This window comes from Manacus vitellinus, unplaced genomic scaffold (assembly GCF_001715985.3).
Source record: "Manacus vitellinus isolate BGI_N305 unplaced genomic scaffold, ASM171598v3 scaffold_1_pilon, whole genome shotgun sequence".
Lineage (NCBI taxonomy): Eukaryota > Metazoa > Chordata > Aves > Passeriformes > Pipridae > Manacus > Manacus vitellinus.
Window position 1 is genome coordinate 42,096,535 of NW_021939396.1, and position 25,890 is coordinate 42,122,424.

Sequence of the window (25,890 nt, forward strand, 5' to 3'; positions counted from 1 at the left end):
TATGTTTGTCTGTTTTGTAATATTGCAGTGTTAAAATTAGAATGCTGCAAGGTTAAATTGTAATGTGAACAGATTCACAATCAAGGGGGAGCCGAGACAACAGAACAGCAACATCACAAACAACAACAGATAAGAGATGAATGACAGCAATGTGGGGATCAACAGTCTCTTCTGCTCTTTAATCACTATAAAACTCTCAATGAAGAAGGTGGCATTTGTTACAAACTACATGATCTTGTTCATCCTTAAGTGGCAGATGTGAAACAGTCATTGATGGGAGATTGTATGCACCATTTTATAAGCTCATTTTTTCCACATCTTTACTCACTTTAGATTTAAAATTTTGGATTTAAAATTATATTCTGTTTTTACAAAGATAGGAAATTAGCCTAATGACCTTGATGTAATAATTTCAGTTACTGACTCCAATGAAAGTAATATATACCTTAGCTGTCCAGAATTTTTATATGAAAAGTGTAACTAGCAAACAGTGAATACAGAAAAAAGAGAATCAAAAGACAAAGAGGTTGCATGGGACACTCCCAGAAGAGAGAATTTTAAAATATGTCTATTTTTATGCAATAAATCAAAGGAGAGAGGGGGGAAGTTATTTTATAATGCGTGTATAACCACTTAAAACTCCTCTTGCTGGCCTGCAGGTGTTTTCAAATACCAATTTTTCATTCGATACAAAGGGAATTTAAGGGGACAGAGCTCTAATTACCAGTACACATGGTCCTGCCCTTTGCAGAGAGATGCACTTACAGCCCTGGTATTACTTCCCTAAAAGATCAGTTTCAGAAACTGGAATGGGGCTTCAGATTTTTAGTATCCCCTTCCAACAGCTACAACTCCACAATATAAATGCCCTGGTTTGACTCAAGATCAGAAACACTATTATGAAGACATATTCTCTCATATGGAAGCACTCAATTTAAAACACACCACGTATTTTATTTCTGTTAGAAATTACAATTTACCACATAAAACTTTGAATTTATGGACAACGGTAGGCCATTTCAGGTAAATAGAAAATTTAATACTTTTAAAAAAACCCTGGTGATCAATCATTGCAATGGTGTCCTTATGCTATTTACAACTTTGGATTATCCTGGGTTTTGGTCAGAATTCAAAATACAGTTATGTGAGCTTTGTAAAAGGGAGTAAAAGCACTTTCTTCTCCTTGTCTCAGTATTTTCATATCTGTAGCTGTTCTCTACCCTGCCAAGTCACACTCCAAAGAAAATTTTCTGCACTAAGACTAATTGCACTGGTGGACTGCTGAATAAACTTCTTATTTCCTAGGTTTTAGAAAGACAAATGGGAACAGAATGGCCTTGCTACATTCTGAATTGGCTTTCTGGAAGGATTCCTTTGAACTTCACCCAAAACTTAAGGGCCTGGGATGTTCTGCTATTCAAAATATATTTCTGAACTGCAAGATCTATTTCTGCACCTGCCTGATACATTCGCTGCTTTACAAAAAAAGACTCCTACAATTTCAGTAGTTTTAAATCACATCTCTCTCCATGTAGCTCAGTTAAATGTGCTGAGATGAGACCCTTGTTTAACTGAGAGAGAACAGAGAGTAGCCCGGAAAAAAAGCCCTGCAAAGAAGATGCTTCACTGTTAGCCATACACAGTCCTCATGTATTCAGTTACAATCTCTCCTGTAAAGAAGATTCCCCTCCTCAAGCTTTTGACTACATTAATCACAAACCCAGGTATTTAAAGAAAATAGAGGCGAATAATCTTTTATTCCCCTGAGAGCTGGAACTGTTATACTTACCCAGGCCTGGAACCACCCAGACTCAATGCAAGTCTAACGTGGTGATGCTCCAGCTGCTTCAGATGCCTCACTGCTTTTCCCAGCTTGGTATGCTCAATGGTTTGAAGGCACAAGGTTTCCTTTTGCAGCCAGCTCTGTTTGCTTTAAAACCATCAGAAGGTCCCTTGTGCCAGAATAGTTACACTTAGGTTCTTTAAAATCAAAACCTGACCCAAACCGAATTATTTCATTCCGCTTTTAGTCTTTTAGGTTATTTATGTGATTTACAGATTTTTATATTACGAACTTGGAGGAGAAAAACCCCTACTAATGCATAGCTTAAAACATTCTCCTTCTTTATCTTCTAATCATAGTGCTCACAATCCCCCATCATCACCTTCTGTCATTCACCCACAGATTTTCCTTTCCAAAGATCACTGTTCAAGGTGCAGAAACTGCACTTGGTTCCCTGTTTCAATTACTTCAGCAGTTAGGGAAGTGATTTTCAAGTCTCCAGTACAAAAGCATGTAAGGGCACTTCAGAAATACATATTATACATTTTTAGGGTATACCTCACCTCCAGCATCATTTGGTAGAGGTATGCCTTCCCATCTCAGGAAGGCTGCCCTACAGGCAAGACCCAGACCTGTTGCCATAGCCCCCCTGCACCTGCAAAGGTCACCTTTCAGATCAGAATGGAAGGCTAATGATGCCAACAGCTTCAAACTCATTTGGTGCCCTGTGGGGCACCTGGAGAAGCTGTGACCCCCAGGCAGCCCAGCAGTACACACAAGGCGACCATGTGAACTAGAGGCAAGTGGATCAAGGTATGCTTTGCCCACAGCCTCTTCTGAGAACAGCTTCTCTTTAGGAGGGACAAGGTTTCCTTAAGGAAAAGGTCTACCATAGGAAAAGCTCCTCAGTTTCAGTGCTTTTCACCTAAGAGACACCAAGTAAGTGCTGGGCTCTGGCAATGCCTCATTTCAATCATATATGTAGGACAACAAATAGGTTTTTTTATCAGGTACAAGGCAACAATATGAAAGAATGTGAGTGAAGACCAATTTATATCTCTGAATAACATCAGCAATTGGTCCTATGCAAAGCATAAATGTAATTGCAGCCACAATTCTGGTAACAATCAACATTCACTGTGAGAGAATCAACAAGTAACTGGTGCTTCATGAACATAGGAAAAATTAGCCACCAAAGATGAGACAAACATAAGACAAATGGAAACAATTAAAGGCAATGAAAAGCAGCACAGGTAATTAAGGGATGAGAAAAAGAGGTTCCTTGCATAAATGTTAAAACATAGATCAGAAAAAAGAGCATCTGGCCAATAGAAAATGTGAGTCTGCTGCACAGAATAGCACAACAGAGGCAAAAAAGTGCACAACATGGGGACGGGGAATAGGACAGATGGGAAAGAAGGGAGTGGCAATGCAGACAAAGGAAGGCAGTAAGAATACAAGAGGAAAAGGTAAACACCAGGAATGTATAGCCTGGAAGCTAAAGGATACCTATCAGTGCCCTTCACATTAAGGTGTTGGAAATATTTTCAAAGCCCACTGAAGACACTGAATTGTACCTTTGCAAAGAGAGGTCGACCTTTTCCGAGGTCGACAGTTACATTTCTAACATGGAACAAACACACTAAGCTTATGGAATAAAACCTGAACAACAGGTATTTTTGGTCAGCCTACTGATGGCAACACGTCAGTTTGAAGCAGTGCACCAGAGAAGCATTTGGGCATCTCGCACCTGCTGGGTGGCTGCTGATGTGGGAACTAGGTGTGCACTGCATGAGAGAAACAACAAACGGCTGACAAAAAATGATCCAAATCAAACAGTAACTCCTTTGCTTAGAGGCCAAAGGACTAGGCTTTGTTTCTCAAGCCACAGGAATTAGCACATTTAAGCTGCTCAGAACTGATTGCAGTTAGTTACAGGATAGGATAATATTCTTTGAAAATTGCTACGGACACACTTCCAGCGAAACAGTAGGCATATCCTGACCTTTGTATCCACCTTCTTGCCCAAGACTACCAACTGTCTCCTCTCCTGCTGCTAAGATGTATAAACTAACAAAATCATGTATGGAGATAAAAGTGCCTTTCCCACTTGTCACAAACTGGTGGGTTTAGTATGATACTGTCCCGGCATATCCATGTGTATAACTGAGGTAGATGCTATAAGGGGAAAATCACCTAGTAAAATCTGAAGAGAAGTTTGAATGCCATAAAGCCAATGAGGTCTAACTGGATACTTACGAAAGATTAATAATTACCATAGTTTCAAGACCTCAGTGTTTAAATGTATTCCTAAAGCCTGATGATGGAAATCCTCTCAGAAAACTAATAAAGGGGAAGAAGTAGAATTTAAAATAGTCCATCTGTTAGATATTGGGGGGAAAAATCCATTTCTGTTGCTATTTAGGGCCATGACATTTGAGTAGGAAATTGCACTATACCACTTATTAAGCTTAGATGTTTCCAAACATAAACTTCTTTTTAAATAAACCAATTAAAGCACATTTTTCCATTTTAAACATATTCCAAATAACTTGTGTTACTCCTTATTTTGGAACATACTGCAGCACTTGCCCTGTCTGAAAACGCATTTGTGTTCATACAGCTGCTGTCTGATTAGTTTACTTTTGGTGTTACTACCGCTGTTGAATTTGCCCCCTAGACTGGGAATACAGTTTGACCGTGCTGTTAAACTAGGCACCCTAGGAAAGCTAACTAACTGAAATCCGGTTTCTTCCAGGAAAGCTGGAATGAATCACAGTTTCCTTTTCCTGCCACCAGCAGACCCTGACCCCTCTCCAATTAGGGAAAGGAAAAAGCAGACAGATTTCTCTAACAGCTCTTCCTCATGAGGATCCTGCTCATCAATTTCCAAAAGTCCACAAAGAAGACAAGAGAATCATATATTCGGCTATCTTATGTCAGGCAGAAGACCTTACCAGCATTTCCTGCCTCAAGCATTTGTAAAATACAAGCTCTTTCTCTTGACACCTTTGAAGAATTCAGTGTGCTCATAACTCCTAAAGAATCATAAGAGAAACTGGTGATTGATAGGAAATCATTAAAAAATTGGCCTTTAGCTATAGAATATTCCTTGTTTTGGAAATATGGTTTTACAGACTCTGGGGTTTAAGGGTTATCAGTGGGTATTTACCTTTCAAACACAAACACATTTACTTTTGTGTCTGTGAAAACAGATGCACAACTTTCTTTGTCTTGGTTCTGTAAATATTCAATTAAGCTAATAAACATTTAAACTGAAACAAATTAACTGTTCCAGTGCAACATTTCCATTTCAATTAACCTTGTAATTTAAATGTTCATCTGCCTACTTTCAATGTAATTTAAAGCTAGTAAAAATTCAAGAAATCTTCAATATAAGTGAAATATAGCCTGACTGGAATGATAATAAATCCTTAGGTGAGATGCCAGCAGTGATTTTTCTAACAAATTGACAATAAATAAGGGTGATGCATTTATGAAGCCTAGGGGTTACGAAAAGGGGAAAAAAAACCCCAACCCTTTTTTTTGCTTTGTTCTGCTAACTTCAGCAGAATTAACAGTCAAGATGTTCCTAGTTTTCCAGTATTAGCATTCCTCAGTGCACCCTCAGCTTCACTGCAGTTGTCAAAGGGTGCTTGAAAGTCTAATCTGCCTCTTTTCATTCTAAGAAGCACTCCACACAAAAATACCCCTAACTAAAGACAGCTAGCAGGCTTTTAGTCCTCACCTCGTGACATAAATGTGTGAAAAGTAACATTTTTAATTACAGTTAGTAGGTGGGCGGGTGGCACAGTGCCTCTCAGCCCTGCAAATCCAGCTGCTTTTAGTCCAGTGCTTGGCTGCAGCTCTCAGTGAGGTTGGGATGGTCAGCCTCAGAGGCAGCCAGAACTACTTCAGCATCTCAGAAAAACTGCACAATTTGACACCATTCACAGACTACCTGGACAGCAGAAGGAAGAGGAGACTTGCAGTTGGTGCTTGTTTTACTCTCCTTGACCTGATGCAAAAGCACTTCTTAGGTCACTTATCTTTAATAAAAGAGTTCATGACATTTCATCTTTTCTTCAGTCATTTTTCTTTCTGGAAATCATGAAAACCAAAGTATTTCAATAATTTGTGTCTAGTGACATACACAAGTTACTTCAAGTGTGTCTATGTGTGCATCTGTGTGTATGTGTACACACAAAAGCAAATATATGAGGGTTAGGCTACATGGGACAGATAGGCAGGCAGGGAGGTGTACTGTCATAAATTAATTAATTAGCATAGCCTTAAGTTGATGGAGGAGGTGGAAGAATCAGAGAAGAGCTTTTCCTTAGTTCAGCATATGGATAGGAGCTTTAGTCTTTGATGTTCAGATCCAGACACTATCTCAGTACACGTTTATTTGGAGACAAATCTGTCAAAAGAAGCTGTGCTCCCTTTCCACTCAAAGACCTAACATCTCTAAGAGCCACCTGAACTTTTGGTTAAAGAAGCTTATTTTCTTCTTCTTTCACAGGAAGTTAACTCCTCACTGAAAGTAATCATCTGCACATATTTCCAAATCCATCTCTATGTTTTAGGGTCTCTGCACTATATGCCCACCTTGCCCACTTCAAAGAGCTTTTCTTTTGGCTGTATCTCTACTGGTCCATCGGGAAAAGAGAATCTCTTCTCAGGGTGTCACAGTACTTGGCATTTTTTCCTTAAGAGACTGTACTGCTGGAAACAGGAGGCTGAACAGACTCTTTTTCTCTGCAAAAGAACAAAGAAGTTCTCCATGGTTCATGGCTGCAGAAAAGAACATGCAACAAGCCAGAAAGCAGGGGAGCTCTAGCATCTCATGACTGCTCTGTAGCACAGACTCATGATCTGTGAGCACTTGCGACTTGAAAATATTGAAGGCAAGTTCCTCAGAGGAAGAATAATAGGAAGCATGACCACAGGCCCATGCGGCCAAGTGACAGCTTTACATCTCTCCTTGAGGCATTAATAAACAAGCGTCCTTTCCTTGCTCAGTGACCACAGCAGTCCTGGACCAGAGCCTCATGTTCCACAAGTTGTTGCACGTGTTTGACCTGTTTCAGCAGACTCTTAAACCTGACATGAGTACCGAAGCTCACCCTATGGACATCCGAGGTAAATATCCTGATGCCACAAGCTCTTGTGCTCCATGAAGAACTGAATCGACTTCTCCTGGGATGATTTCATTGCAAGCTTTCTTCCTAAGAGAAGGGTTTTCCTTAATTTTCCACACTGAATGCTTTAAGTGGCTGGACATTTTGGAAATAACTGTTCCCAAGAGCACAGTTCCTGCATGTGAAGAAGACACTCTGGACTGCTGCCAATGCCCACTCTCGATCTGAGATTTGGCCCTGGAGATGTTAGCCTTCCCCTTTGGAAATGCTTTTGCCCATTTTGATCGAGCCAGATGAATATTTGGATGTGGAGCCCAAGCTCCTAGAGTTAGCATCTGCTACTGTAATCATCCTTGTACATATTTATCCCTAGAAAAATATCTCAGCCATCTGATGGCTGAGTGAAGGACTGGCCTGCTCCTACTGCTGCACATATTCCTACATCAATTAGTCAGTGCAAGTTGTTCCATATTGGAATTTTGCCTGCATTACTATTTGCATACAAGGCACATACACATCATATCACATAGCCTTACAATTTTCTGTCTGTTTTGACTCCTACTAATCAAGAATCCAAATTTCATTCTTCTCAGAGGTTGGCACACAGTCATGTCAGTTCAAAGGATTAAATTTTTCTTTCCAGTGGAGTCAGTTTGGTATTTCTGCTCCACAAATCCTGTTTCTGTTTTCCACAAATCCAAATCTAGCAAAAAGATTATCATATCAATAAATTGTGTGATTTTAATCTGTAGGAGTGGGCAGATGAGATCTCTCTTGCAAATTTGTTGTCATTATTAATGAGCTACAGTTTTAATGCTGAATAAAATCTGAATTGCAAAATCGTGCAGTGAAATTATTCTGATGGCATGGTAATGCATTTTAGCAGTCTTCCATGACTTTCTCAGATGGTTCATGTACAAGAGGCATCCATATGTTTGTTTTACTGCACCTTTCAGAGGTTTTAGTTAGCAGCCAGTATTATTACATCATGCAGTCTATAGACATATAAGACACCATCCCTTGTTTTGAATGTTTTATAAAGGATTCAATGGGATTAATGAGACAATAGAAAGAAAGTGGAACAAAAATCCACGGGGGAAAGTTCATATATACTCATAGATCTTACAAATGAATAAAATGTGAATACACTATTCTTCATTGAAAATACACTATTCTTCACCAAATCATGACCAGGATTATCATCTTTATTAACATTTGCAGAGTTTAATATGATCCTAGAAAAAACATGCAATGGAATGCTATTTGGTGAAGGAAACTACCTTTTATTGACAGTGGTCATATTCCTTCTGTTCATCAGGCTTCACCAAGTACATGATTTTCCATAGCCATATTTCCATAACCTCTTACCTTTTTGCTAGTCTAGCAAAGATGATTAGCTGGACGCTCTTTTTGATATTATTTTGCTGGTTTTGTTTAATAATGAAGCCCTTAACTAAGACTCACTTACTTTTCTCCCTTCCTTGTGATAAACTATCACAGATGTGATTTCAAAGACAAATAGAGAAGGAAGTACTTAGAGGGTGCTCTGTTTTCTTTTTTCTAGGTTCCTTAATTTTTTTATTCCCTGGACAAATTCACCCCTAATGCATCTCTGTGACAGCCAGTTAGGGAATGTGTTAGTGACACTATGCTATGAATCACTTGCATCCCCAGTGCCTTATGCTTTGGGCCACAAACAATGTGCTGTATTAGTGAAAAAAGCTCTTGAGTGTTTGACTTAGGTTCCTCATTCACCCAATTGAACAAGGTCCCTAAATCTAGATAGATTAAGCTTCTTTGATTGCTTAAATAATTTGATCTGGACTTCCTTGCTCTGCTTGAAGTGGTGGAATCAGAGCTAAATCACTGTCCTACTTTGCTTGAGTTTTCCCTTGTACAGCTAATCTTCCCCTTCAAAGATTTCCACCCTTTCCCAATCCTCATTTTCAAGAATCCCTACTCAGCTTCTTGCAAACCTGTCTCATTCTGGGATCATTAATGGGCTTCACATTTATGTTTCTTTATTTCACAAACTCTCTCCTGTAAGCTGATGGGCAGAGTGGCTGCTTCTTTCTTCAACTCCGCTGAAGTCACCTCATTACAGCCAGGGGAGCCTCATTTAAATCTGAGCTCTGACCACACAGTCCCTACAGTGCCCCACTGCTCTGTAAGCAAAATTATCTATGGAGCAGAAGTCTGAGGCTCTTGACCACCTCCTTTACTATCAGGAGAGAAAAGCAACTATTTGGTGAAATAAACAGAGGCCAGTGGTAAGGAAGAAATATGTTCTAAGCTGCAGATAACAGAAAGCATTCAAAATGTTGGAAACACCTCATGGGAAGCAGGAAAAAAACCTGAACCATTTAACTTGAATTTCAGACAGGCTCTCCACCTTCTCCACTACCATTTTGGTCCCTCAGTTTTTCCCTTTCTAAAGTATTGTTGTCTTCCTTCACCTAATGGATGCTACTTGAATGCCTGTTACATTTAACCTAGTGATGTGTAAAAGCAAAAAAAAAAAGGTGTATAATAGTTTTTTTGAGTTTGATATGAGTCTGAATAAACATATAAGTTCGATGCTGACATTAATTACTTATATTTACCTGTATATGGATAAATGGCTAACAGGGTAAAAACACAATACCCTGTGGCACTGTTTCCACTTTCATGTCTTTACAGGCACACTGAAGTTTGGTTAACTGCATTAACAACACTTCTAGACTTAAGGAGGCAGCATAAAATCTGAAGGAGTAAATGACATGAAAATTCATTTCCAAGAAGACTCAGGCACCCTGATGCAGCAGACTGGGAGGGAGACAGGAAGAAATGTTAATAAATGCCAGAGAGCAGATCGTTAAAAGGTATTGGTAATAAAAATCACTAAGTAGATAATGCCCTGGATTCGGACTGACAACAGAGATGTTCTGAACCACTGTGCAGATAGTAATAAAACCATAACTTGTTCAACATCTTGGAGTGAAGCTGAAACAATCACAAAAACTACATACACATTTTGCATTGATTTGAGGGCAATTACCTCCTAATCTGTAAGATTCGTCTCTCTACAGTAAGAGTCTCTCTAACAGTTTGAACCATTGTCAGTGTATTCACATTATCACATTAGTAAAGTAACTTTAAAAAAAAAAAAAACACTTGGAAAAAATTAAAAGAAAACTCTCTGGGAAGCTGTGCTGCCCCACCGAGGAGGGTAAGGTCTCAGGTTAATTGATGCAGCTGTACCTTACCTGGTTCTGCAGTTTAACACCGCCACACGCCCCTACCTTCCGCTGTGCACAACATGTGCTGGGAACTGAAGCATTTGACCTTCCCCAGCTCTCCAGCAGAAACTCCAGTGCAACCTCTACCTTCAGCAAGGAGCTGTGTTCCTTTTCCCCCTCGTGCTCTGCACAGAGCAATCTAATACACCTCATCATGTGGTGTGTTGCTATAGCAGCAATGAATCCAGCTGCTGCAACACAAAAGACTGACAAAAAGTTGGGTTTTTTTCCCGTCCACCCACCCGGTAAAAGTCAGGGTTGTTTTCTTGTGCAGCAAATCTAACCCAGATAGACTCATACCACCTGTCAGAGCTAAGTTATGGCAAAGTCTAAAAAGAAATACACAATTAAACTATAGGGTTTGCTTTGGGGGACAACTTTATTTATTTTTAAGAAAAAAGTGAGTCAACCCCTTAAACAGGTGATCATTATCAGCTGCCATTCACTAGTTTCAAAACTTAGGTTCCTATCTGCATAGGAATTGCAATCAAATAATCACGTTCAGCAGTCAGAAATGCAATGGTACAGCTGCAGAGCCAGTACAGGTGACAAACACCAGATTTACACCTTCAAAAACAAACCAGTCATGCACTGTCACCCTTGTGGTCTGGAAAAAAAACTTTTACAAAGTTGTTTGATTGTGGAACAGAATTGCATTTATCTGGAAAATGCTAAATAATTATTATTAATGCTGCCCTACTGGATTAAGCATGAGGACTAAGCATAGAAAAACCTTTTGAGTTAAATATTGATGCTTTACAGCTTCAAATGAATTCTTGCACTGCTGAGACATCTTAGTAATACTGAAGTTTGCCTTGGGAAGTGTACTAGAATATATGAATTACCACTTCTAAAGTCCCAGTCTTGTAACTGCATCTTTGATAACAAATTCTTCCCACAAAGCAGGGCCATATTCTTCCTCCAGCAGTTTCAGCACAGAAAAGGACAGAACAGGCAATGTGTAGCCCAGCCTTTCACCTGTAGGAAGCTTCTTCAAGAGCAGGGACTAAACCGGCAGCAACCTGATACTGCCACGCAAACTGTGCCAGGCTTTTCTGAAGTGGTCCTAGTGAGGTTTTTCCCAAGAACCTGCCTTCTCCAATGTGACAGGCATTTGAGTTGGAGTAACTGCTTCTCATTTCAAAGTCTGTTCAAGGTGTGAAAGATACTATTGCTCCAGGAGTGTCTTAAGCAAGAATGTAGTCCGGCAACTACATAATCAAAAGGTCAACTTTTCTATTTGGTTCTCCATTTGTCTGAATGTAATGGAAGATGCAGAAAAAGCAGTTACTACTATCACAGGCCTCAACCCACCATGTTAGAGAGTCCAAAATAAAAATCAAACTAAACCCCTAATTGCTATTTCATTCTCTCTTACTGCCTTATAAGAAGAGTCAAACTCTACTCAAGTTAATTCATAATATTTTTACCCTATTTTCATACAGGATCTGCCAAAGCTGTTTGTGGAATCTGCATCTTACTGCATTGGTCAGCAAAAGCTGGCTTTGGAGTTCACAGATCTCCAGTTTTGTAGATGTTCAAAGCTGCAGCTGTTCTAAGAGACCTCTGAAGATGGAAACCAAAAAAGCAATCTCCTGGAAGAGTCATCTTACTTTGCCTTGAAATAGATACTTATTTATTAACTTTTAAAATTCTGTCTGGCATCCTGGATACAGGGACAAAACAGGGTGCAAGAGGATTCCCCTCAGAACAATTTCTACAGTTAGTCAATGCCTATTCTGTCAATTGTTAATACACAGTGAATTTTCTTCCCCAAATACTGACTATCAGGAAAACAGATAGGCCACAAAGCACATCCTTAAGTTGTATAATGTGATTGAGTTTCAGTTGCTACACTGTCATTTGCAAACTCTGTGATAAGTACTTTAAACACAAACAATTGCAAAAAAACCCAAAAGCTGGAAGGCAAGCAAACTTTCTGTGCAAGTCTATTAATATTACTGTCTTGTTTACTATCAGTGACTTCACTCTAATTGTGCACAGAGTACACAAGTAAAAAAGAAAACCTATTGAGGGAGTCTAATGAACTATTAAATGATGTCACCTGTCATAAGAGAAACGAACACAGGCTATTGAAGAGCAATATCCCTCAGTCTGAACCAATAAATGATCCAGGTTAGGCAGCTGAAGCTGCAGGCTGGAGCCCCAGCAGAAGTCTCTCCCACTCTCTGACCAGAGGGCTTTCCCACTCAACAGAACTTGCTGTCATAATGACACCTGCTTACTGTTTATAGAAGGGCTGACAACACACAGATCAACAGAGCCATAATTTCAATAATTCATGTCTGCTCTGATGTCCCAAGGCCAAAAGCAGCCTCCTGTGTCACTCATGATTTCACGCTTTCACAGTCTTTATCTCTCCTGCTGTGTTCCCCCCAAACCCAGTTCTCCTTTCACTCCTATGGATTTGTAGCGAACTTCGGGAGACGAGCAGGAAAATCCAGACAGTTTTAGAAATTGTGCCTGTCAGTAATGGGGGACGGCTTTGAACTCTTCAAGTTTTTTTAATACAGGTAGGTGCCTGGTATGTGCTGCTAAGGAAGGTGGAAACCAGCTTCCAGGTGGCAGTTACTTTTGTACAGAAAGGGTCGGGCATAGCTTGAAGCACCATTGCGTGCTTACTGTTCTGGAACACAGTCAGTTAATACACTACCTGGGAAATGAAAAAGGAGAATGAGCCAATGTCAAATGTACTCAAAGTAAGGTTACTCTGCCTTTCTTTAAACACCTGTTGGCCAGGGGCTGCCTGACACAGATGGCACCAAGCACATTTGCACTTGTAAGACAATGGCCATTTTCCCATCAAAATATTTTCTCATCAGAAATGCTACCGAGACTTCGAAAGGGTTCTCTTCCTACTTCTGTAGGATAACTGATCCTCTCACACAATACTCAAGCTACGCAGAAAAATGTTATTTTGCTATGAGTACTGACTCCCTCTGGAAGAATTCAGCCTGCAGCAGCTGCTGAGACTTGACTCTCTCTTTAAAGCGCAGTGTGAGCACTGGGATGGAGTAGTGGCACTGCTCCGGTACTTCCAAAGCCAAGCAGGAGCTGGCACAGGAAATCACATCTTGCCACCCCCACTTGTCTGACAGACAGCATGACTTCTTTCACTTTGCCTTCACAGCACCCCTGCCATGGTGCTGGTCAGCTGCTTGGAGCAACAGTGGAAAAGGCCTCCCTAGTGCTGCCCAAATGGCTGAAGGTTGGGCTGCAGACCCCAGGAGATTGCAAGATATTCAAAGCAAACACCTGTGCTTGAGTCTGTTTGCTGTCACATTTTCGAGCCACAGATGATCAGAGTTTTAGGCTTTCCTTTATATAGAGGCAGGCACTCACTCTTTTTGCCTCATTTAATTGCTTTCACAGGGAGCCAGGACTATTAAGTCCCATCAATCCAAGCCACATCCCGGCTGAGCCAGCCTGTCTTAGCAGTTTCTGGGCACAGGGCAGGGTCACCCAGCTGGCTCCTGAGGGGGGTCAACGAGATTCTGTGCCAGCTTTGGCTCCCAGCCTTCCATGCTGGACCCAGGCAAGTCTTCACATAGCCTCTTGGACTTCACCACCAGGTGCTCCTCAGAGATCCGGGTTCTGCAAGCCCCAAGAGCATGGATCCAGCATGGCTTTGTAGAGCCTGCGAGCCCCATGCAAGCCCCTGCGCAGGAGGGCAGAGACAGCCAGAGGGCATGGCTGTGGCTGCACCAGTGCTAACAAGCCCGTCTGGGCTCAACCTGACTCGGATGCCCTTCTCAAATTAATAACGCTTCAGGCCAGAGCGGTGGAAATACAACACAGAATTATCTCCACAGCTGAGCCGCTTCACGACACCGCAAATATTTTGTTCCAGCATTGCCAGGGAGGCGGCGTGCAGAGACAGGAGAGAGCCGCCACGGTTTGGCACGGGGCAGACCTTGCACTAAGGCAGGCAGGCAGTCTGTGTTACAAAACCGTGCCCTTATCTCGTATAGCCAAGAAACAGTTGTAACAACTGAAGTCATTACAGCTCCTCTTTCTCCTTATTCCCTCCTCCCTGAGGATCCAAGTATCTGGTAACTGGCAGTGCATGCCACTGGAAGCCAAAAAACCACTCAAGCCCTATGGTGCAAGAATCCACAGCGTCCTGAAAAATTATTTTGACTATTTTATGAGTGGGACTTCTTGCTCAGTGTGTGTCTCTGGTTGTGGTTAAACTCTGAATGCAAAATAAAGCACTTTAACAAAAATAGGTCAGAATGAACAAAAACTCTTTTAAGACCAAGCTCAGCCTCGCTTGTCACCTCCCAGCAATGGACCCACAGGGTGTCTGGGAAGACAGGTGTGCCACCCAGGTATGCTCTTATACCAAGCTAGATGAGGAACCACAACTTGGCAGAGAGCAAGTACAGTTACCCTGCTTGTACGTATCTCCTTGGATGCCTGCAAGAAGTCTGCTGGCTTCTCAGCTGGCTCCTACAGGCTTGCTGAGCAACTGGGAATATCCAGATGTACAGGGAAGGGAAGAGAAAGAGGAAGAAAGTAAGTAAGCAAGGAGGATGTATCTAATTTCCTATTTATTTTTTATCATTCCTACCTCTCTCGCAAGGTGAACACACTGGCTGTAAATAGCCTAGAAACTGAAAGGTTTGACCCGTCTTCCCCATGCTGCTACAAGCATTCTTTCCAACACAGTACTGGTCTGTGCAATCCCCTTGTTAACTACTAGTGAGCCACTAAGAATTGTTGATCACTATTCTGAATTGTTTCTTTATTTCTTCTTCCTAAGGAGAACTCACCGGCCACCACAAAGCATTGTCAAATATTTTCCATCCATGTCAAGACTTTGTCAGGTCTGGCTTTGCATTTTCTTTCTCTCTCTCTCTCTCTCTCATGCTTGACGTGTTCCTTGCCTTGTCCTGCTGCCCTTCCAGATGATGGTTACTATGGCACTGAGTACAAGGCCAGTGATGCCATATGAAGCAGCACCGTAACACTGGGGAGAACAAATGTTTGAAGACTGGACTACAACTCTACAGCAGAGTGACAGCTCAAGCACTTCTAAAGCAACGGTGCAAACATGCAAACACAAGGGGCCAGGGAGCAGTTGGATGAAATGGCTTTTTCCTAATGGTTCTCAGAAGGACATATTTAAAAAAAATCCTCAGATAAATTAGCAATTAGGTTCCCTATCGCTATGGTCACTTCTACACTCTTGCAGAGACAATTTTATTTGAAACACATTTCTTCATTCATATTTTAACAGATTCTACAAAGGCAAAAGTTCAAACTACCTCAAAAACCATCTATGTTAAATCAGCCCAACTCAGTCTCTTGCCACCTACCCAAAAGCAATGGGGCTGCTGCCAGTTCTGCCCAGCACCCTCCTGCTCTCTCATTCCCCTCCACTGCCCACTCATCAGTTCCTCAGTCCCACCCCACAAGCAACTTAGGCATGAAGTGTGTGCATGTGCTGGGGGTACACATGTTGTAAAGGGCATGCAGTCATGATCTCATTTTTCACATCGGACAGGCAATTTTAAAAGAGTGTAAGGCTTCTTTCAGCAGCTCAATGATAAACCACCTTTTAGACATAAAGAGACATAAGCAACGGACTAGGTGAAGACAGCAGTCTGTCTGAGTTTGCATATACTCTATTTTAAGCATCTAACATGAATGACCTGAATTGCCTGTGTAGAGACACCTGCCTCTCTACAATGAGGTTACTGGGAATTGCTGCTCCTGACGCTGTCCTCTGAATTGCATCCAAGTTGGATGCTTAAAACAGATGGTATCAGTACATCTCCTAAGGTTCTGCTCTAAGTAGACAAACCTAACCTCTTTTAAAATGAACAAAATCATGTACAGGATTGCAGACCTAAAATCCAGGCAATCCAGGGGCTGGAGGGACCCTCTGCACAATCCCCTTATGCCGGAGTGGTTCAAAGAGATGCTGAGAGAACAGCAATGAGGCCTTCCGCCAAAAGCTCTAGGTCATTTTTTCCATTTATTTGCTTTTACCTCAGCTAAACAGCATAAACTAAAGAAGGTCAACCCAGTACAGAAAAACAAACCTCATGGGCAAAGTGGAGGCCAGCCAAGTAGGAGGGCAGAAGTCAAGAAGTGGCATCCTTCCCTCTGAGACAGTGTCGGTGCCAGGGGTGCATGGTGTGTGACAGTGGATGTTCTCAGAACCAGGGCTGTTAGACAAGAAGCTGAACAGTATTTCTAATCCCCTATCATTATGGATCATGCAGTTTTTCCCCATAATATTCTGCCCTGCAGTACTGGCCAGATTATGCAAACAGATAACTCTGTTTGCTACAGTTTCCTCAGTAGTTTCAGTCAGACACAGCATTCTTCCTTGCTTTCTGACCCTAGATCCAGGTTCCTCTGATAGGAATGGGTATTAAGATTCCTGCAAATACAAAGCTTTGTACTATCTTCCAGAATGTTTAATTCCTGTGATTATTAGGGATATATTTACATACTGTCGATTATTAGGGATATATTTACCTACTGCGGTTATAAAATTTGCATGGTTTTGTTATCATTTGAGAAGGTTTTTTGGCTACATTTGTCACAAAATATAAGAGATCTAAGGATTTCCTTTCCTCAGCTTAGCATAAACTATACGTGGTGATGTTTGTCTCTATAGATATGTGGTAGGAATCCTGTTAGCATTTATGTATGCTTCCCCAGATACTTATTCCATGCTTTAATTAACCCTAGGATTTGAGTCTTTCATGAGAAAATTATCAAGTAGGGCCACTGTAGTGTGATTTAACCACTCAGCCAGAGGGAGAGAAGGATATTTTATTTTCAAAATTATAAAGGATATGCCAACAACCTTTCAACTACGGTAGTTCACTGGTAGTTATAGCATCATGATAAAACCAAAGTCACTGAAGATAGCACCATGACATTAGTAGTTGAAAAGCTAAAATTGATATGCATGTCTGGTCTGTTTTGTTGCACAAAGTTTAACAATATCAAGGGATATATATATATCCATATATATATATCTGACAGAGTGCTTTTATAACCAGAACCTGGCATTTTATACTCACAGCTTGGCACATACTACAAGGGAAACTGATGTGCAGAGCTCATCCGCTTTTTGAGATAATCATTAAGCTGCCACAAATTTTAGAACAACTAAGCATCTCTATTTGAGAGCAATTCTGTAGTCTGGCAGATAGAGTGGGACTGGGGCAAAGAGGCCACCAGCAAGGTGAGACCACAGGACCACCCCATATCTGTCCCTAATTCTCTTCCCACCAATTACGAGGTGGAGCAGCTCCATCACCTCTCCCAGGCCCTGGTGACAGAAGAAGCAGCAGTGGGACTACCCTCTCTCGAGGCTGTCAGGACAAAGAAGGGAGGGGTACCCATCTCTGTGGGGCTCCTGCTGCTAACCTGGGGCTGCAAGCCCCAGCTGCCAGCTGATGGTGTGCTTAGGTGGGGTTTAGGCTACCTAGAACACCACTGAACAGATAATGCACACTTCACCATGGGGAGCTTTTGTCCTCCATCATAAATGCCAGAAACCATATTTAAAAGAAAAAAAAATATCCATACATCTTTTGCCCAGGTGCTACTGGGATCTGACTGCCTATCTGAGGCTGAACCTGGCTGCGGGTCAGGGCTGCAGGTTTCCAGAAGACAGGGAAAGAACCAGATAGGCGGTTCAGCTGATAGGTGAAGTAAACATTGTCCAGACACCATGGCAACAAGAATAAATTCCTACCTATCTGCTTTTATACATGTCCTCCCAAGCTTGCTGCCGTGTTACCCTGCTGCCAGGCAGCATGTGTATTCTGCTATGGGGCTGTAACAGCATGCTTCCCTAAATGCTATGAAAGTTATTTTGCCCTCCAGCAACAGAAATCTGCACAGGATTTTGTCTGACAAGGCTTCTCACTATAAAGAACCTCAGTATTTACATGAACAGTCCTTAAAAGATACAATGAACTTTTTTTTTAAATCACTTCTTCAACTTTCAAATATGCTATTATTATGCAATATATAACATGACTTCAAATAAAACAGTTCTATAAATAAATATATTCTTTTGTTTGATCTGTGGTTTGAACAACACTTTGTACTTCTGTCTGTGCAGCTTTTTAATATAAAAGTAGAGGAGAGTGAAAGTAGTAACAGAACAAAAGTAACACAGACAAGAGATTAAGGGAAGTGCATTAAGTTAAACTATTTTTAACTCTTACTTTAATATTTGATTACGCTTCATGGCCCATCTACATTTTTGAAGTGAGGAAAAAAGTACGATATTGCTGCAATTTTACATACTGCTTTATTATTTTACCCCAACTGCTTTTAGTTATAGTGCTTTGCCAATAGCCATCTTTTGTCCTTCTTAGCAACTTGCCTAAATAAGTTTGGAAGATCAGCAGGAATCGGTAACGTGCCTGAGATACTTCCATCTCCTCACTGCTCTTGCTGAGCAAACTGTTTCCCTGTATGTTTCCCCCCCAGTGCATAGAGAAGAGCTCCAGCATTGTGGAGAGGATACAAACCCCAGTCATGAACTTACACAGATTGAACCTTGCCTTACCTGGTCTGCCATGTTGCTGTTTGTGCTGGCTCAAGGCAGTCTCCACCTGCATGAACCAAGCACAGGTAAGGCATGTGTACAAGCCCAACTCTTCTGCCACTTTATCCATTTTATTTTGCAGAGTACATCTCCATCACCTGGTTGACTTCAAGCAGGCAAATCAGATGTAAACTCCCTCTTTAAAGGCCGTGCATCACATCTAACAAAGCCAAAATCTCTGAACAAATTCACTGCTGGAGGTCACTGTGCTTCCATGCAGGGAGAAGCCAAAGCTGGTGGTGTGAACACAAGTGAGGCTCACAGGATGTGACAAAAGTTAACTGGTTCCTGTGCCACTGCTCTGCTGTGTGGAAGAAACTCTGCTTTTGAATTTAATGAGTCCAGCTAAGCACATTCCTAAGCCTAGAGAGGACTAGAAACCAATAAATCTTGCATTGACAGAGATGCAACTATTCTAAATAAAAATAACTTTTGATTTGCATTTATGGGCCTATTTGCATTTTTTTTAATTCATGCACTGGGATGTAGTGGTTTCCCTCTCCCTAAATCTCTTTGATAGCATGTTAATGTGTCTTCTTTTTAATTTAGCAAAATCAAAAATGGACAGATTCGGGAAATATATTACCACTCAGAAAGAAGTGACGTGAGCTAAATAGGGCATCATCAGCAACAATTACAATAATGTGTAAGTATAACTGCGTTTTTCTGTTATTAGCATGAAAGGTAAATACGAGGAACAGCAGAGTGATGCATGTAAAAGCCTTTCTAAAGAAATCTTTAAGGAAAATGTGATTATAAACAGTGGGTAAACCACAATGCTGTTTTTTACATTACTTTAACCAAAGTAAGCCTGACTTTTCTGTTGGGAGTACGCTCAGGTACATAGTTATATAGTGAACAAAAGGAAAGATGGAAGAAGACAGAATGACTCAGGTGATCTGAAACTGTAAACTGTTGTAAACTGACAATCATGTTTCAGTCAACTTTGCCATTGTGCAGTACATGAAACACTGTCCAGTGTCCAGCTGAGGGCACTGCGATGGGATGTCTCACTGCCTTCATCTGGCCATACAATTAATTACTACACATGCCAATGTCCAAAGAGCTCCAAGTTCAAGTTAGGACCTCGTTTATAACATCCACACCTATCTTCACTTAGTGAAAATGTTGTGCAGGAAATGGAAGTGCATCCTGGCTAAAATTAGGCAGGTTGGATGCCTGTCATCAACTTAGATGGTTGAATAGGGTTCCAGCTTTGTTCAACCAGTGTGTTGCAATCTTCAGACATGAAGCCTGAAACAGACTTCAGAATTACTGTAACAACCCTATTCTGAAATCTAAAATGAGCAAGTGGTTTCACATGTGTCTCTTCAATCCATAGGCTGCGGGCTCACCTGGAAGACCCTTTCCTGTGTCCATCCTCTTTTTTGATGTGCATGGCTCTGAAGGGGAGGGGAGTCTCCAGAAAGCTGAGAGCAGCAGCACCCAGTGTTTGGCAATTTATGAAATGTCACATAATATAGCAATATTCAGGCCTATACTTTTCCCTGAAAAGAAAAAATTAATTTCTTGCTTAAGTTATGGAGATAGGGTTCAAAACATAACTGGTTAACCCCCCTTGCCCTTTCCTCTGATCCCTTGACCAAGTTAAAATTCAGCATTCAAATGTGAGAGACACTGAAAGTCCCTGACTGTGGAAGGGAGATTGAGGATGTGCTAACCTAAGCCCTTCCACAGCCAGCCCTTTCTGAAGACAGAGCAGCTTCTAGTCTCCAGACTAGTGCCATGGAAGCCAGCACCTTGACTCCTGTTTTCCCAGTACAGAGATGTACAAGGCATAGTGGCATTTCTGCATTGCATCCTCCCCATGCTCATGCAAGAACCCCTAATCTTGCTTTTCTTACAGATGTAAATCAACAAAACACGTTGTATGATAGAAAGGGTTTCTCTCTGCTACTATTTACCTGCAATGGAAGCTCTAAAATGCCCCTAAAAGACCCTCTAAATCCTGTATTTATCCTGAGCTTTGTGGGATCTGTTTCTCCTTAGGCAGCTTTTAACAACTTAAAAGCAGTGTCTGCCCTCATCCCACTGTGGAACTGCAGCTTGTTCTTCCTTCAGCAATTTTGAACAAAAAACTTGGATGTTTATATAAGGGGGAGAGGACTTTCATGATACACAAGAATCTTGTTGCATTTTGACCTGCAAGCAGAAAGGATGGAGCTAACTGCTGCTCATTTTCAGGGATGATTCTCCACATCAAGCACTGCAATAGAAAACCCTCTATGACCTGAAAAGTTAAGTACACTCTGGCCCAGGAAATGGAGGTGACTACCCTTCTGGGAATCAAGCACATAAAAATGACTGATGAATTACACTGTGGACCTCCAAATGAAACACTTGTGTAAATATAGATAATCTCGACATTATCCTTATCTATCTTTACAGATATTATTAACTATCTACAGATAAATGCTGGGGGAAGATAGCTAGGAATTTGTATGTGAAGCAATCACGTTGAATACAGCTGCAGCTGATTAAACCAGTTTTAATTTAACTAGAACCAAGCCAGTCAGCACTTGGGGGCAAGAATGCAAATGAAGTGTTTGTATGTCCCATAAATCTGAGCGCTGGGTCTCCTGGGCAGCCTGGGTGTCCTGGATATCTGGCCAGGGCAGCCAGGGCAGCAGCCACTACAGAAAGTGCAGCCCTGCTGAAATGTCTGCAAATCATAGAGCAACCACAACCACAACTAACGTGAGCGTGACAGGTCATTCAGCTATGGTAAAAAGATGCACAGTGAAACGTATCTAGACTCCAGTATTTTAAAATTAAAGCTTTCTGAGGGGGGCAAGCAATGTCCAAAATGCAAACCACACAGAGCAATATATTTCATTATACTGTAGGAGAAGGGACAACTACAAAGGGCACCAGGTTGCTCTGACTCCACAGCTTAAGAAATGTGAATCTACATCCATCCTGACTGTCCTCCGGTAGCATTAGTCCATGAGCCCTATTTGCTTTGTCTATGACGGGTCCTCACTATGACAAACTTTTCAGAGAAACTGTAATCTAAAATCAGTTTTTAAAGGATTTGTCTGTGAGCAGGGTCCACATTTTCCTTGAAAATAGGATAGTCAATGAATTAGTTAAGAATCAAAGCTACTGATGTTTAGGGGAAACTGTGGATTTCTCTACTTTTACATTCTGCTCCCAAACTTGTCCCACCTGACACCAAAGCTGTTGTTTCTCTTCAGTTCAGTAGCAATGAGGTTGCTCTCCATATGGAAATTATTTTAATAGTAAAACACACCAGACACTTTGCATAAATACTTCAAAATGAAATGTGGCTTTGAAATTAAAGCCAATTATAATTTATATTTTTATAACACTGAAAACATTTTATTTTAAAAATTGTTCCGGCAAGGGACAAGAGGCAAGCTGTAAAGCCTTAAAGAATAGAGTAAAAGCAACATCATTCATAACTGGGTATATGACTTCTGGTTTACAGCAGGAAATTGGCTTTACAAAAAAAATTGCAAAAGGACACTTACATTAGAAGTCACTTGCAATACATATGTAAAACTGTAGTTGAGTGTGGAGGGAACTTTCCGGTTTGGTGCCATTCTTTATCTGTGCGGGCCTAACAGAGGGATCCTGGGCTCAAATTCTCTTGAGCTGGAGGAATGAGTGGAAAGATGTACCTGGGACTTGCCAGCATCCTGATTCTCACCACAGAGATGCAAAGTAAGGACTAGCTTCTGAGAATATGCTAGGCACCTAGGGTACCCTACCTTGTCTGCAGAGAGTAAATGCCTCAAAGACAGTGCATCAGAAACCTCATGTAGCTCTGATTTTCCAAATGTGAAGCTTGCCTAGGAGTTCTTCAGTTTGGTCCATTTTTATGGCTTAGCACAGTTGGCAGGAAGGAGAATGAATCAACTAAGAGAAGAGCAATCAGGACTGCTCTCTCCTTTGTGTAGTCAGCCCACTCCCGGCACTATTTGGAGCTCACTACTGCAACCTCTGTTTCCCTTGAGGGCATTTCAAAATCTTTGTTCAGTTCCTGATTTATTCTCCTGTGAGGTCAGTTTAGACCTCCATTCTCCCCAGCAGTGATTAACTTCACTTAACTTTTGCTACAGCTAAAGCCAGTACTGGTACCTTAAATAAATGGTGTGGTGGGGGTTCTTTCCTTTTTTTTTTTTTTTTTTAACGACACTGCTGAAAACAGTGACACCGCTTTCTATTAGAAAACAATCAAATGAAAGATAATTGAAATCAGCTTATCTGCTTAGACACTGCAGCAAGCATTGCTCACAAAGTTCGGAACTTGCGCATAAAATATGAGAACACTTCTTACAATAATATGTGAAAAGCCAAGTTGTCTGGAACTTTTTCCAATATAGAACCATGGGTTGGAAAGGACCTTAAAGATCATCCAGTTCCAATCCCCCTCCCATGGGCAGGGACACATTTCATTACACGAGATTGTTTAAATCCCCATGTAACCTGGCCTTCAACACTTCCAGGGATGGGGCATTCACAGCTTCTCTGGGCAACCTGTTCCAGTGCCTCAACACCCCCATAGTAAATTTTTTCTTCCTTTTATCCAACCTAATGTCAAGTTAAAGCCATTGCCCCTTGTCTTTTCACTGCCAGCTCTTGTAAAAAGTCTCTCTCCAGCTAGTTTGTAGGCTTCCCTCAGATATGGAAAGGTTGCAACAAGGACTCCCTGGAGCCTTCTCTTCTCAAGGCTGAAGAGTACGAACTATCTTGGCCTGTGTTTATAAAAGATGTGCTCCAGCCCTCTAATCATCTTCATGACTCTCCTCTGGATTTGCTCCCACAGGTCTATGTTCTTCCTGTGTTGGGAATCCTGGAACTGAATGCAATATTCCAGGTGGCGTCTCAAAAGAGCGGAGTAGAGAGGTAGAATCATCTCACTCGACCTGCTGGCCATGCTGCTTTTGAGGCAGCCCAGGATATAACTGGCTTTCTGGGCTGCAATGCACATGACCAGATCATGTCCAGTCTCTCATCTACCAGCAGCTCCAAGTCCTTCTCCTCTGTGCTGCTCTCAAACCGTTCTCCACCCAGCCTGCATTTGTGCTTGGGATTGCCCTGACCCAGGTGCAGAACCCTTGCACTTGGACTTGTTGAACTTCATTAGGTTTACACAGGTTCAACTCTAAAGCCTGGTAAGGTTCGTCTGGATGGCATCCCTTCCCTCCAGTGAGTCGACTGCACCACACAGCTTGGTGTCATCAGCAAACCTGCTAATGGTGCGCTCAATCCCACAGCCCATGATGTTAAACAGCACCAGTCCCAACAGTGACCCCTGAATGTCACAAGTCACTGCTCTCCACTTGGACATTCTTTTCCACTGAGTGGTCCATCCATCAAATACATCCTTTTTTCCTGTTTTAAAAAAGGAGGGTTATGCTTCCCCTTTTCCAGTCAGTGACTTCTTAAATATGACCTCTTAAATATGATGGATGGTGGCTTAGCCATGTCATCTGCCAGTTCCCTCAGGACTCACGGATGAATGTCATCAGGTCATGTGGAATTCTGCATCTTCAGGTTCCTTTGATGGTCTCAAACCTGATCTTCTCCTACAGTGGGAGGTTCTTCATTCTCCCAGTCCCTGCTTTTACCTTCTACAGACTTGGGCAGTGTGGCTGGAGCTCTGGTAAAAATTGAGCCAAAAAGTATCGGAGTACCTCAGCCTTCTCCATGTCCCAGATAACCAGGTCTTGTTTCCTTCTGGAGAGGGCCTGCATTTTATCTAGTCTTCCTTTTATCACAGACATAACTATAAAAGCTTTTCTTGTTGTCCTTGATGTTCCTGGTAAATTCTATCAGGTCTTTCCCAACCTGATCCCTGGCTGCTCAGACAATTTATCTGCATTCCTTCCAGGCTACCTGTCCTCTGTAGGCTTCCTTTTTGCATTTGAATTTGTCTAGAAACTCCTTGTTCATCCACTAAGGCCTCCTGCCATTTTTGCCCAACTTCCTCTTTTTTGGGATGCATTGTTCCTGAGCTTGGAGATGATCCTTGAATATCAACCAGCTTTCTTGGGCTTCTCTTACCTCCAGGGCTTCATCCCATGGAATTCTACCAAGCAGAACCCTGAAAATCTGCTCTCCTGAAGTCCAGGGTAGTGAGCTTGCTGTGCATCCTCCTTGCTACCCTAAGGATCTTGAACTCCACCATTTCATGGTCACTGCAGCCAGGACTGCCCTTGCACTTCACTTTCCCCACCAGACCCTCTTTGTTGGTGAGAACAAGGTCCACCACACCACATGTCCTTGTTGGCTCCTCTGTCATTTGGAGAAGCAATTTAACATCAATACATTCCAGGAACCTCCTGGATGACTTATGCCCTCCTGTGTTGTCCCTCCAACAGATATCCTGGTGGTTGAAATGTCTCATGAGGACCAGGACTTGTGAACATGAGGCTGCTCCTCATATGAGGTCTCATATCTCTTTCTGGTTGAGCAGCCTGTAGCAGACCCCCACTATAAAGTCACCTGTCCCTGCCCTCCCTTTAATCCTGACCCATACGCTCTCAGTCAGCCGCTCATCCACTCCCAGAGCTCCACACACTCCAGCTGGTCATTGACACAAAGGGTGACAGTGCCTCCTTCTCTCCCCTGCTTGTCCTTCCTAAAGAGACTGTATCCTTCCATAACACTCCAGTCATCCCACCATGTCTCCATCATGCCAATAAAATCCTAGCCCTGCAGGTGTGCGCACATCTCATTTTTTATTCCCCATGATACATGTGTTTGCATAGAGGCATTTCAGTTGGGCCTCGATGCAGATGACTTACTGGCTGGAGTGGCTGAAATTCCTTTGTACTGCTCTTCAAGTGCTCTCCTGCTGACCTGTGATCCCTCTCCGGGCTGTGGGCATCTACTGCTGGCCCTGGCTTCAAATTGGTAGGAACAGGATGGACTGAGGTTCCTCTTCCCCAGCAGTATGTAAGAAGAAAATGCTGATTTATCGAATGCAACACCCACCATCTGTATATCGTGGGTTTGATAACAGTTTTGTTGTAGGGGTTTCTCAGGTCTGAGATCGAATTTTTTTCAAAGGTAGAAAGATGCTTA

General features: G+C 41.9%; 1 protein-coding gene across 4 annotated transcripts in view; it reads right to left on the reverse strand.

Annotated features, from left to right (window-relative positions):
* DTNA (dystrobrevin alpha) overlaps positions 1–25,890 on the reverse strand; it is a 183,566-nt gene that overhangs the window by 117,578 nt on the left and 40,098 nt on the right. Inside the window, exon 1 of one of the 4 annotated variants that reach the window (XM_018080451.1) lies at positions 18,775–18,793. The exons of the other annotated variants lie outside the window; for them this stretch is intronic. The gene's annotated coding sequence lies outside the window, so the exon portion shown is untranslated. Of the gene's footprint in view, positions 1–18,774; positions 18,794–25,890 lie in introns of those variants that run through there. 4 annotated transcript variants of the gene reach the window in all.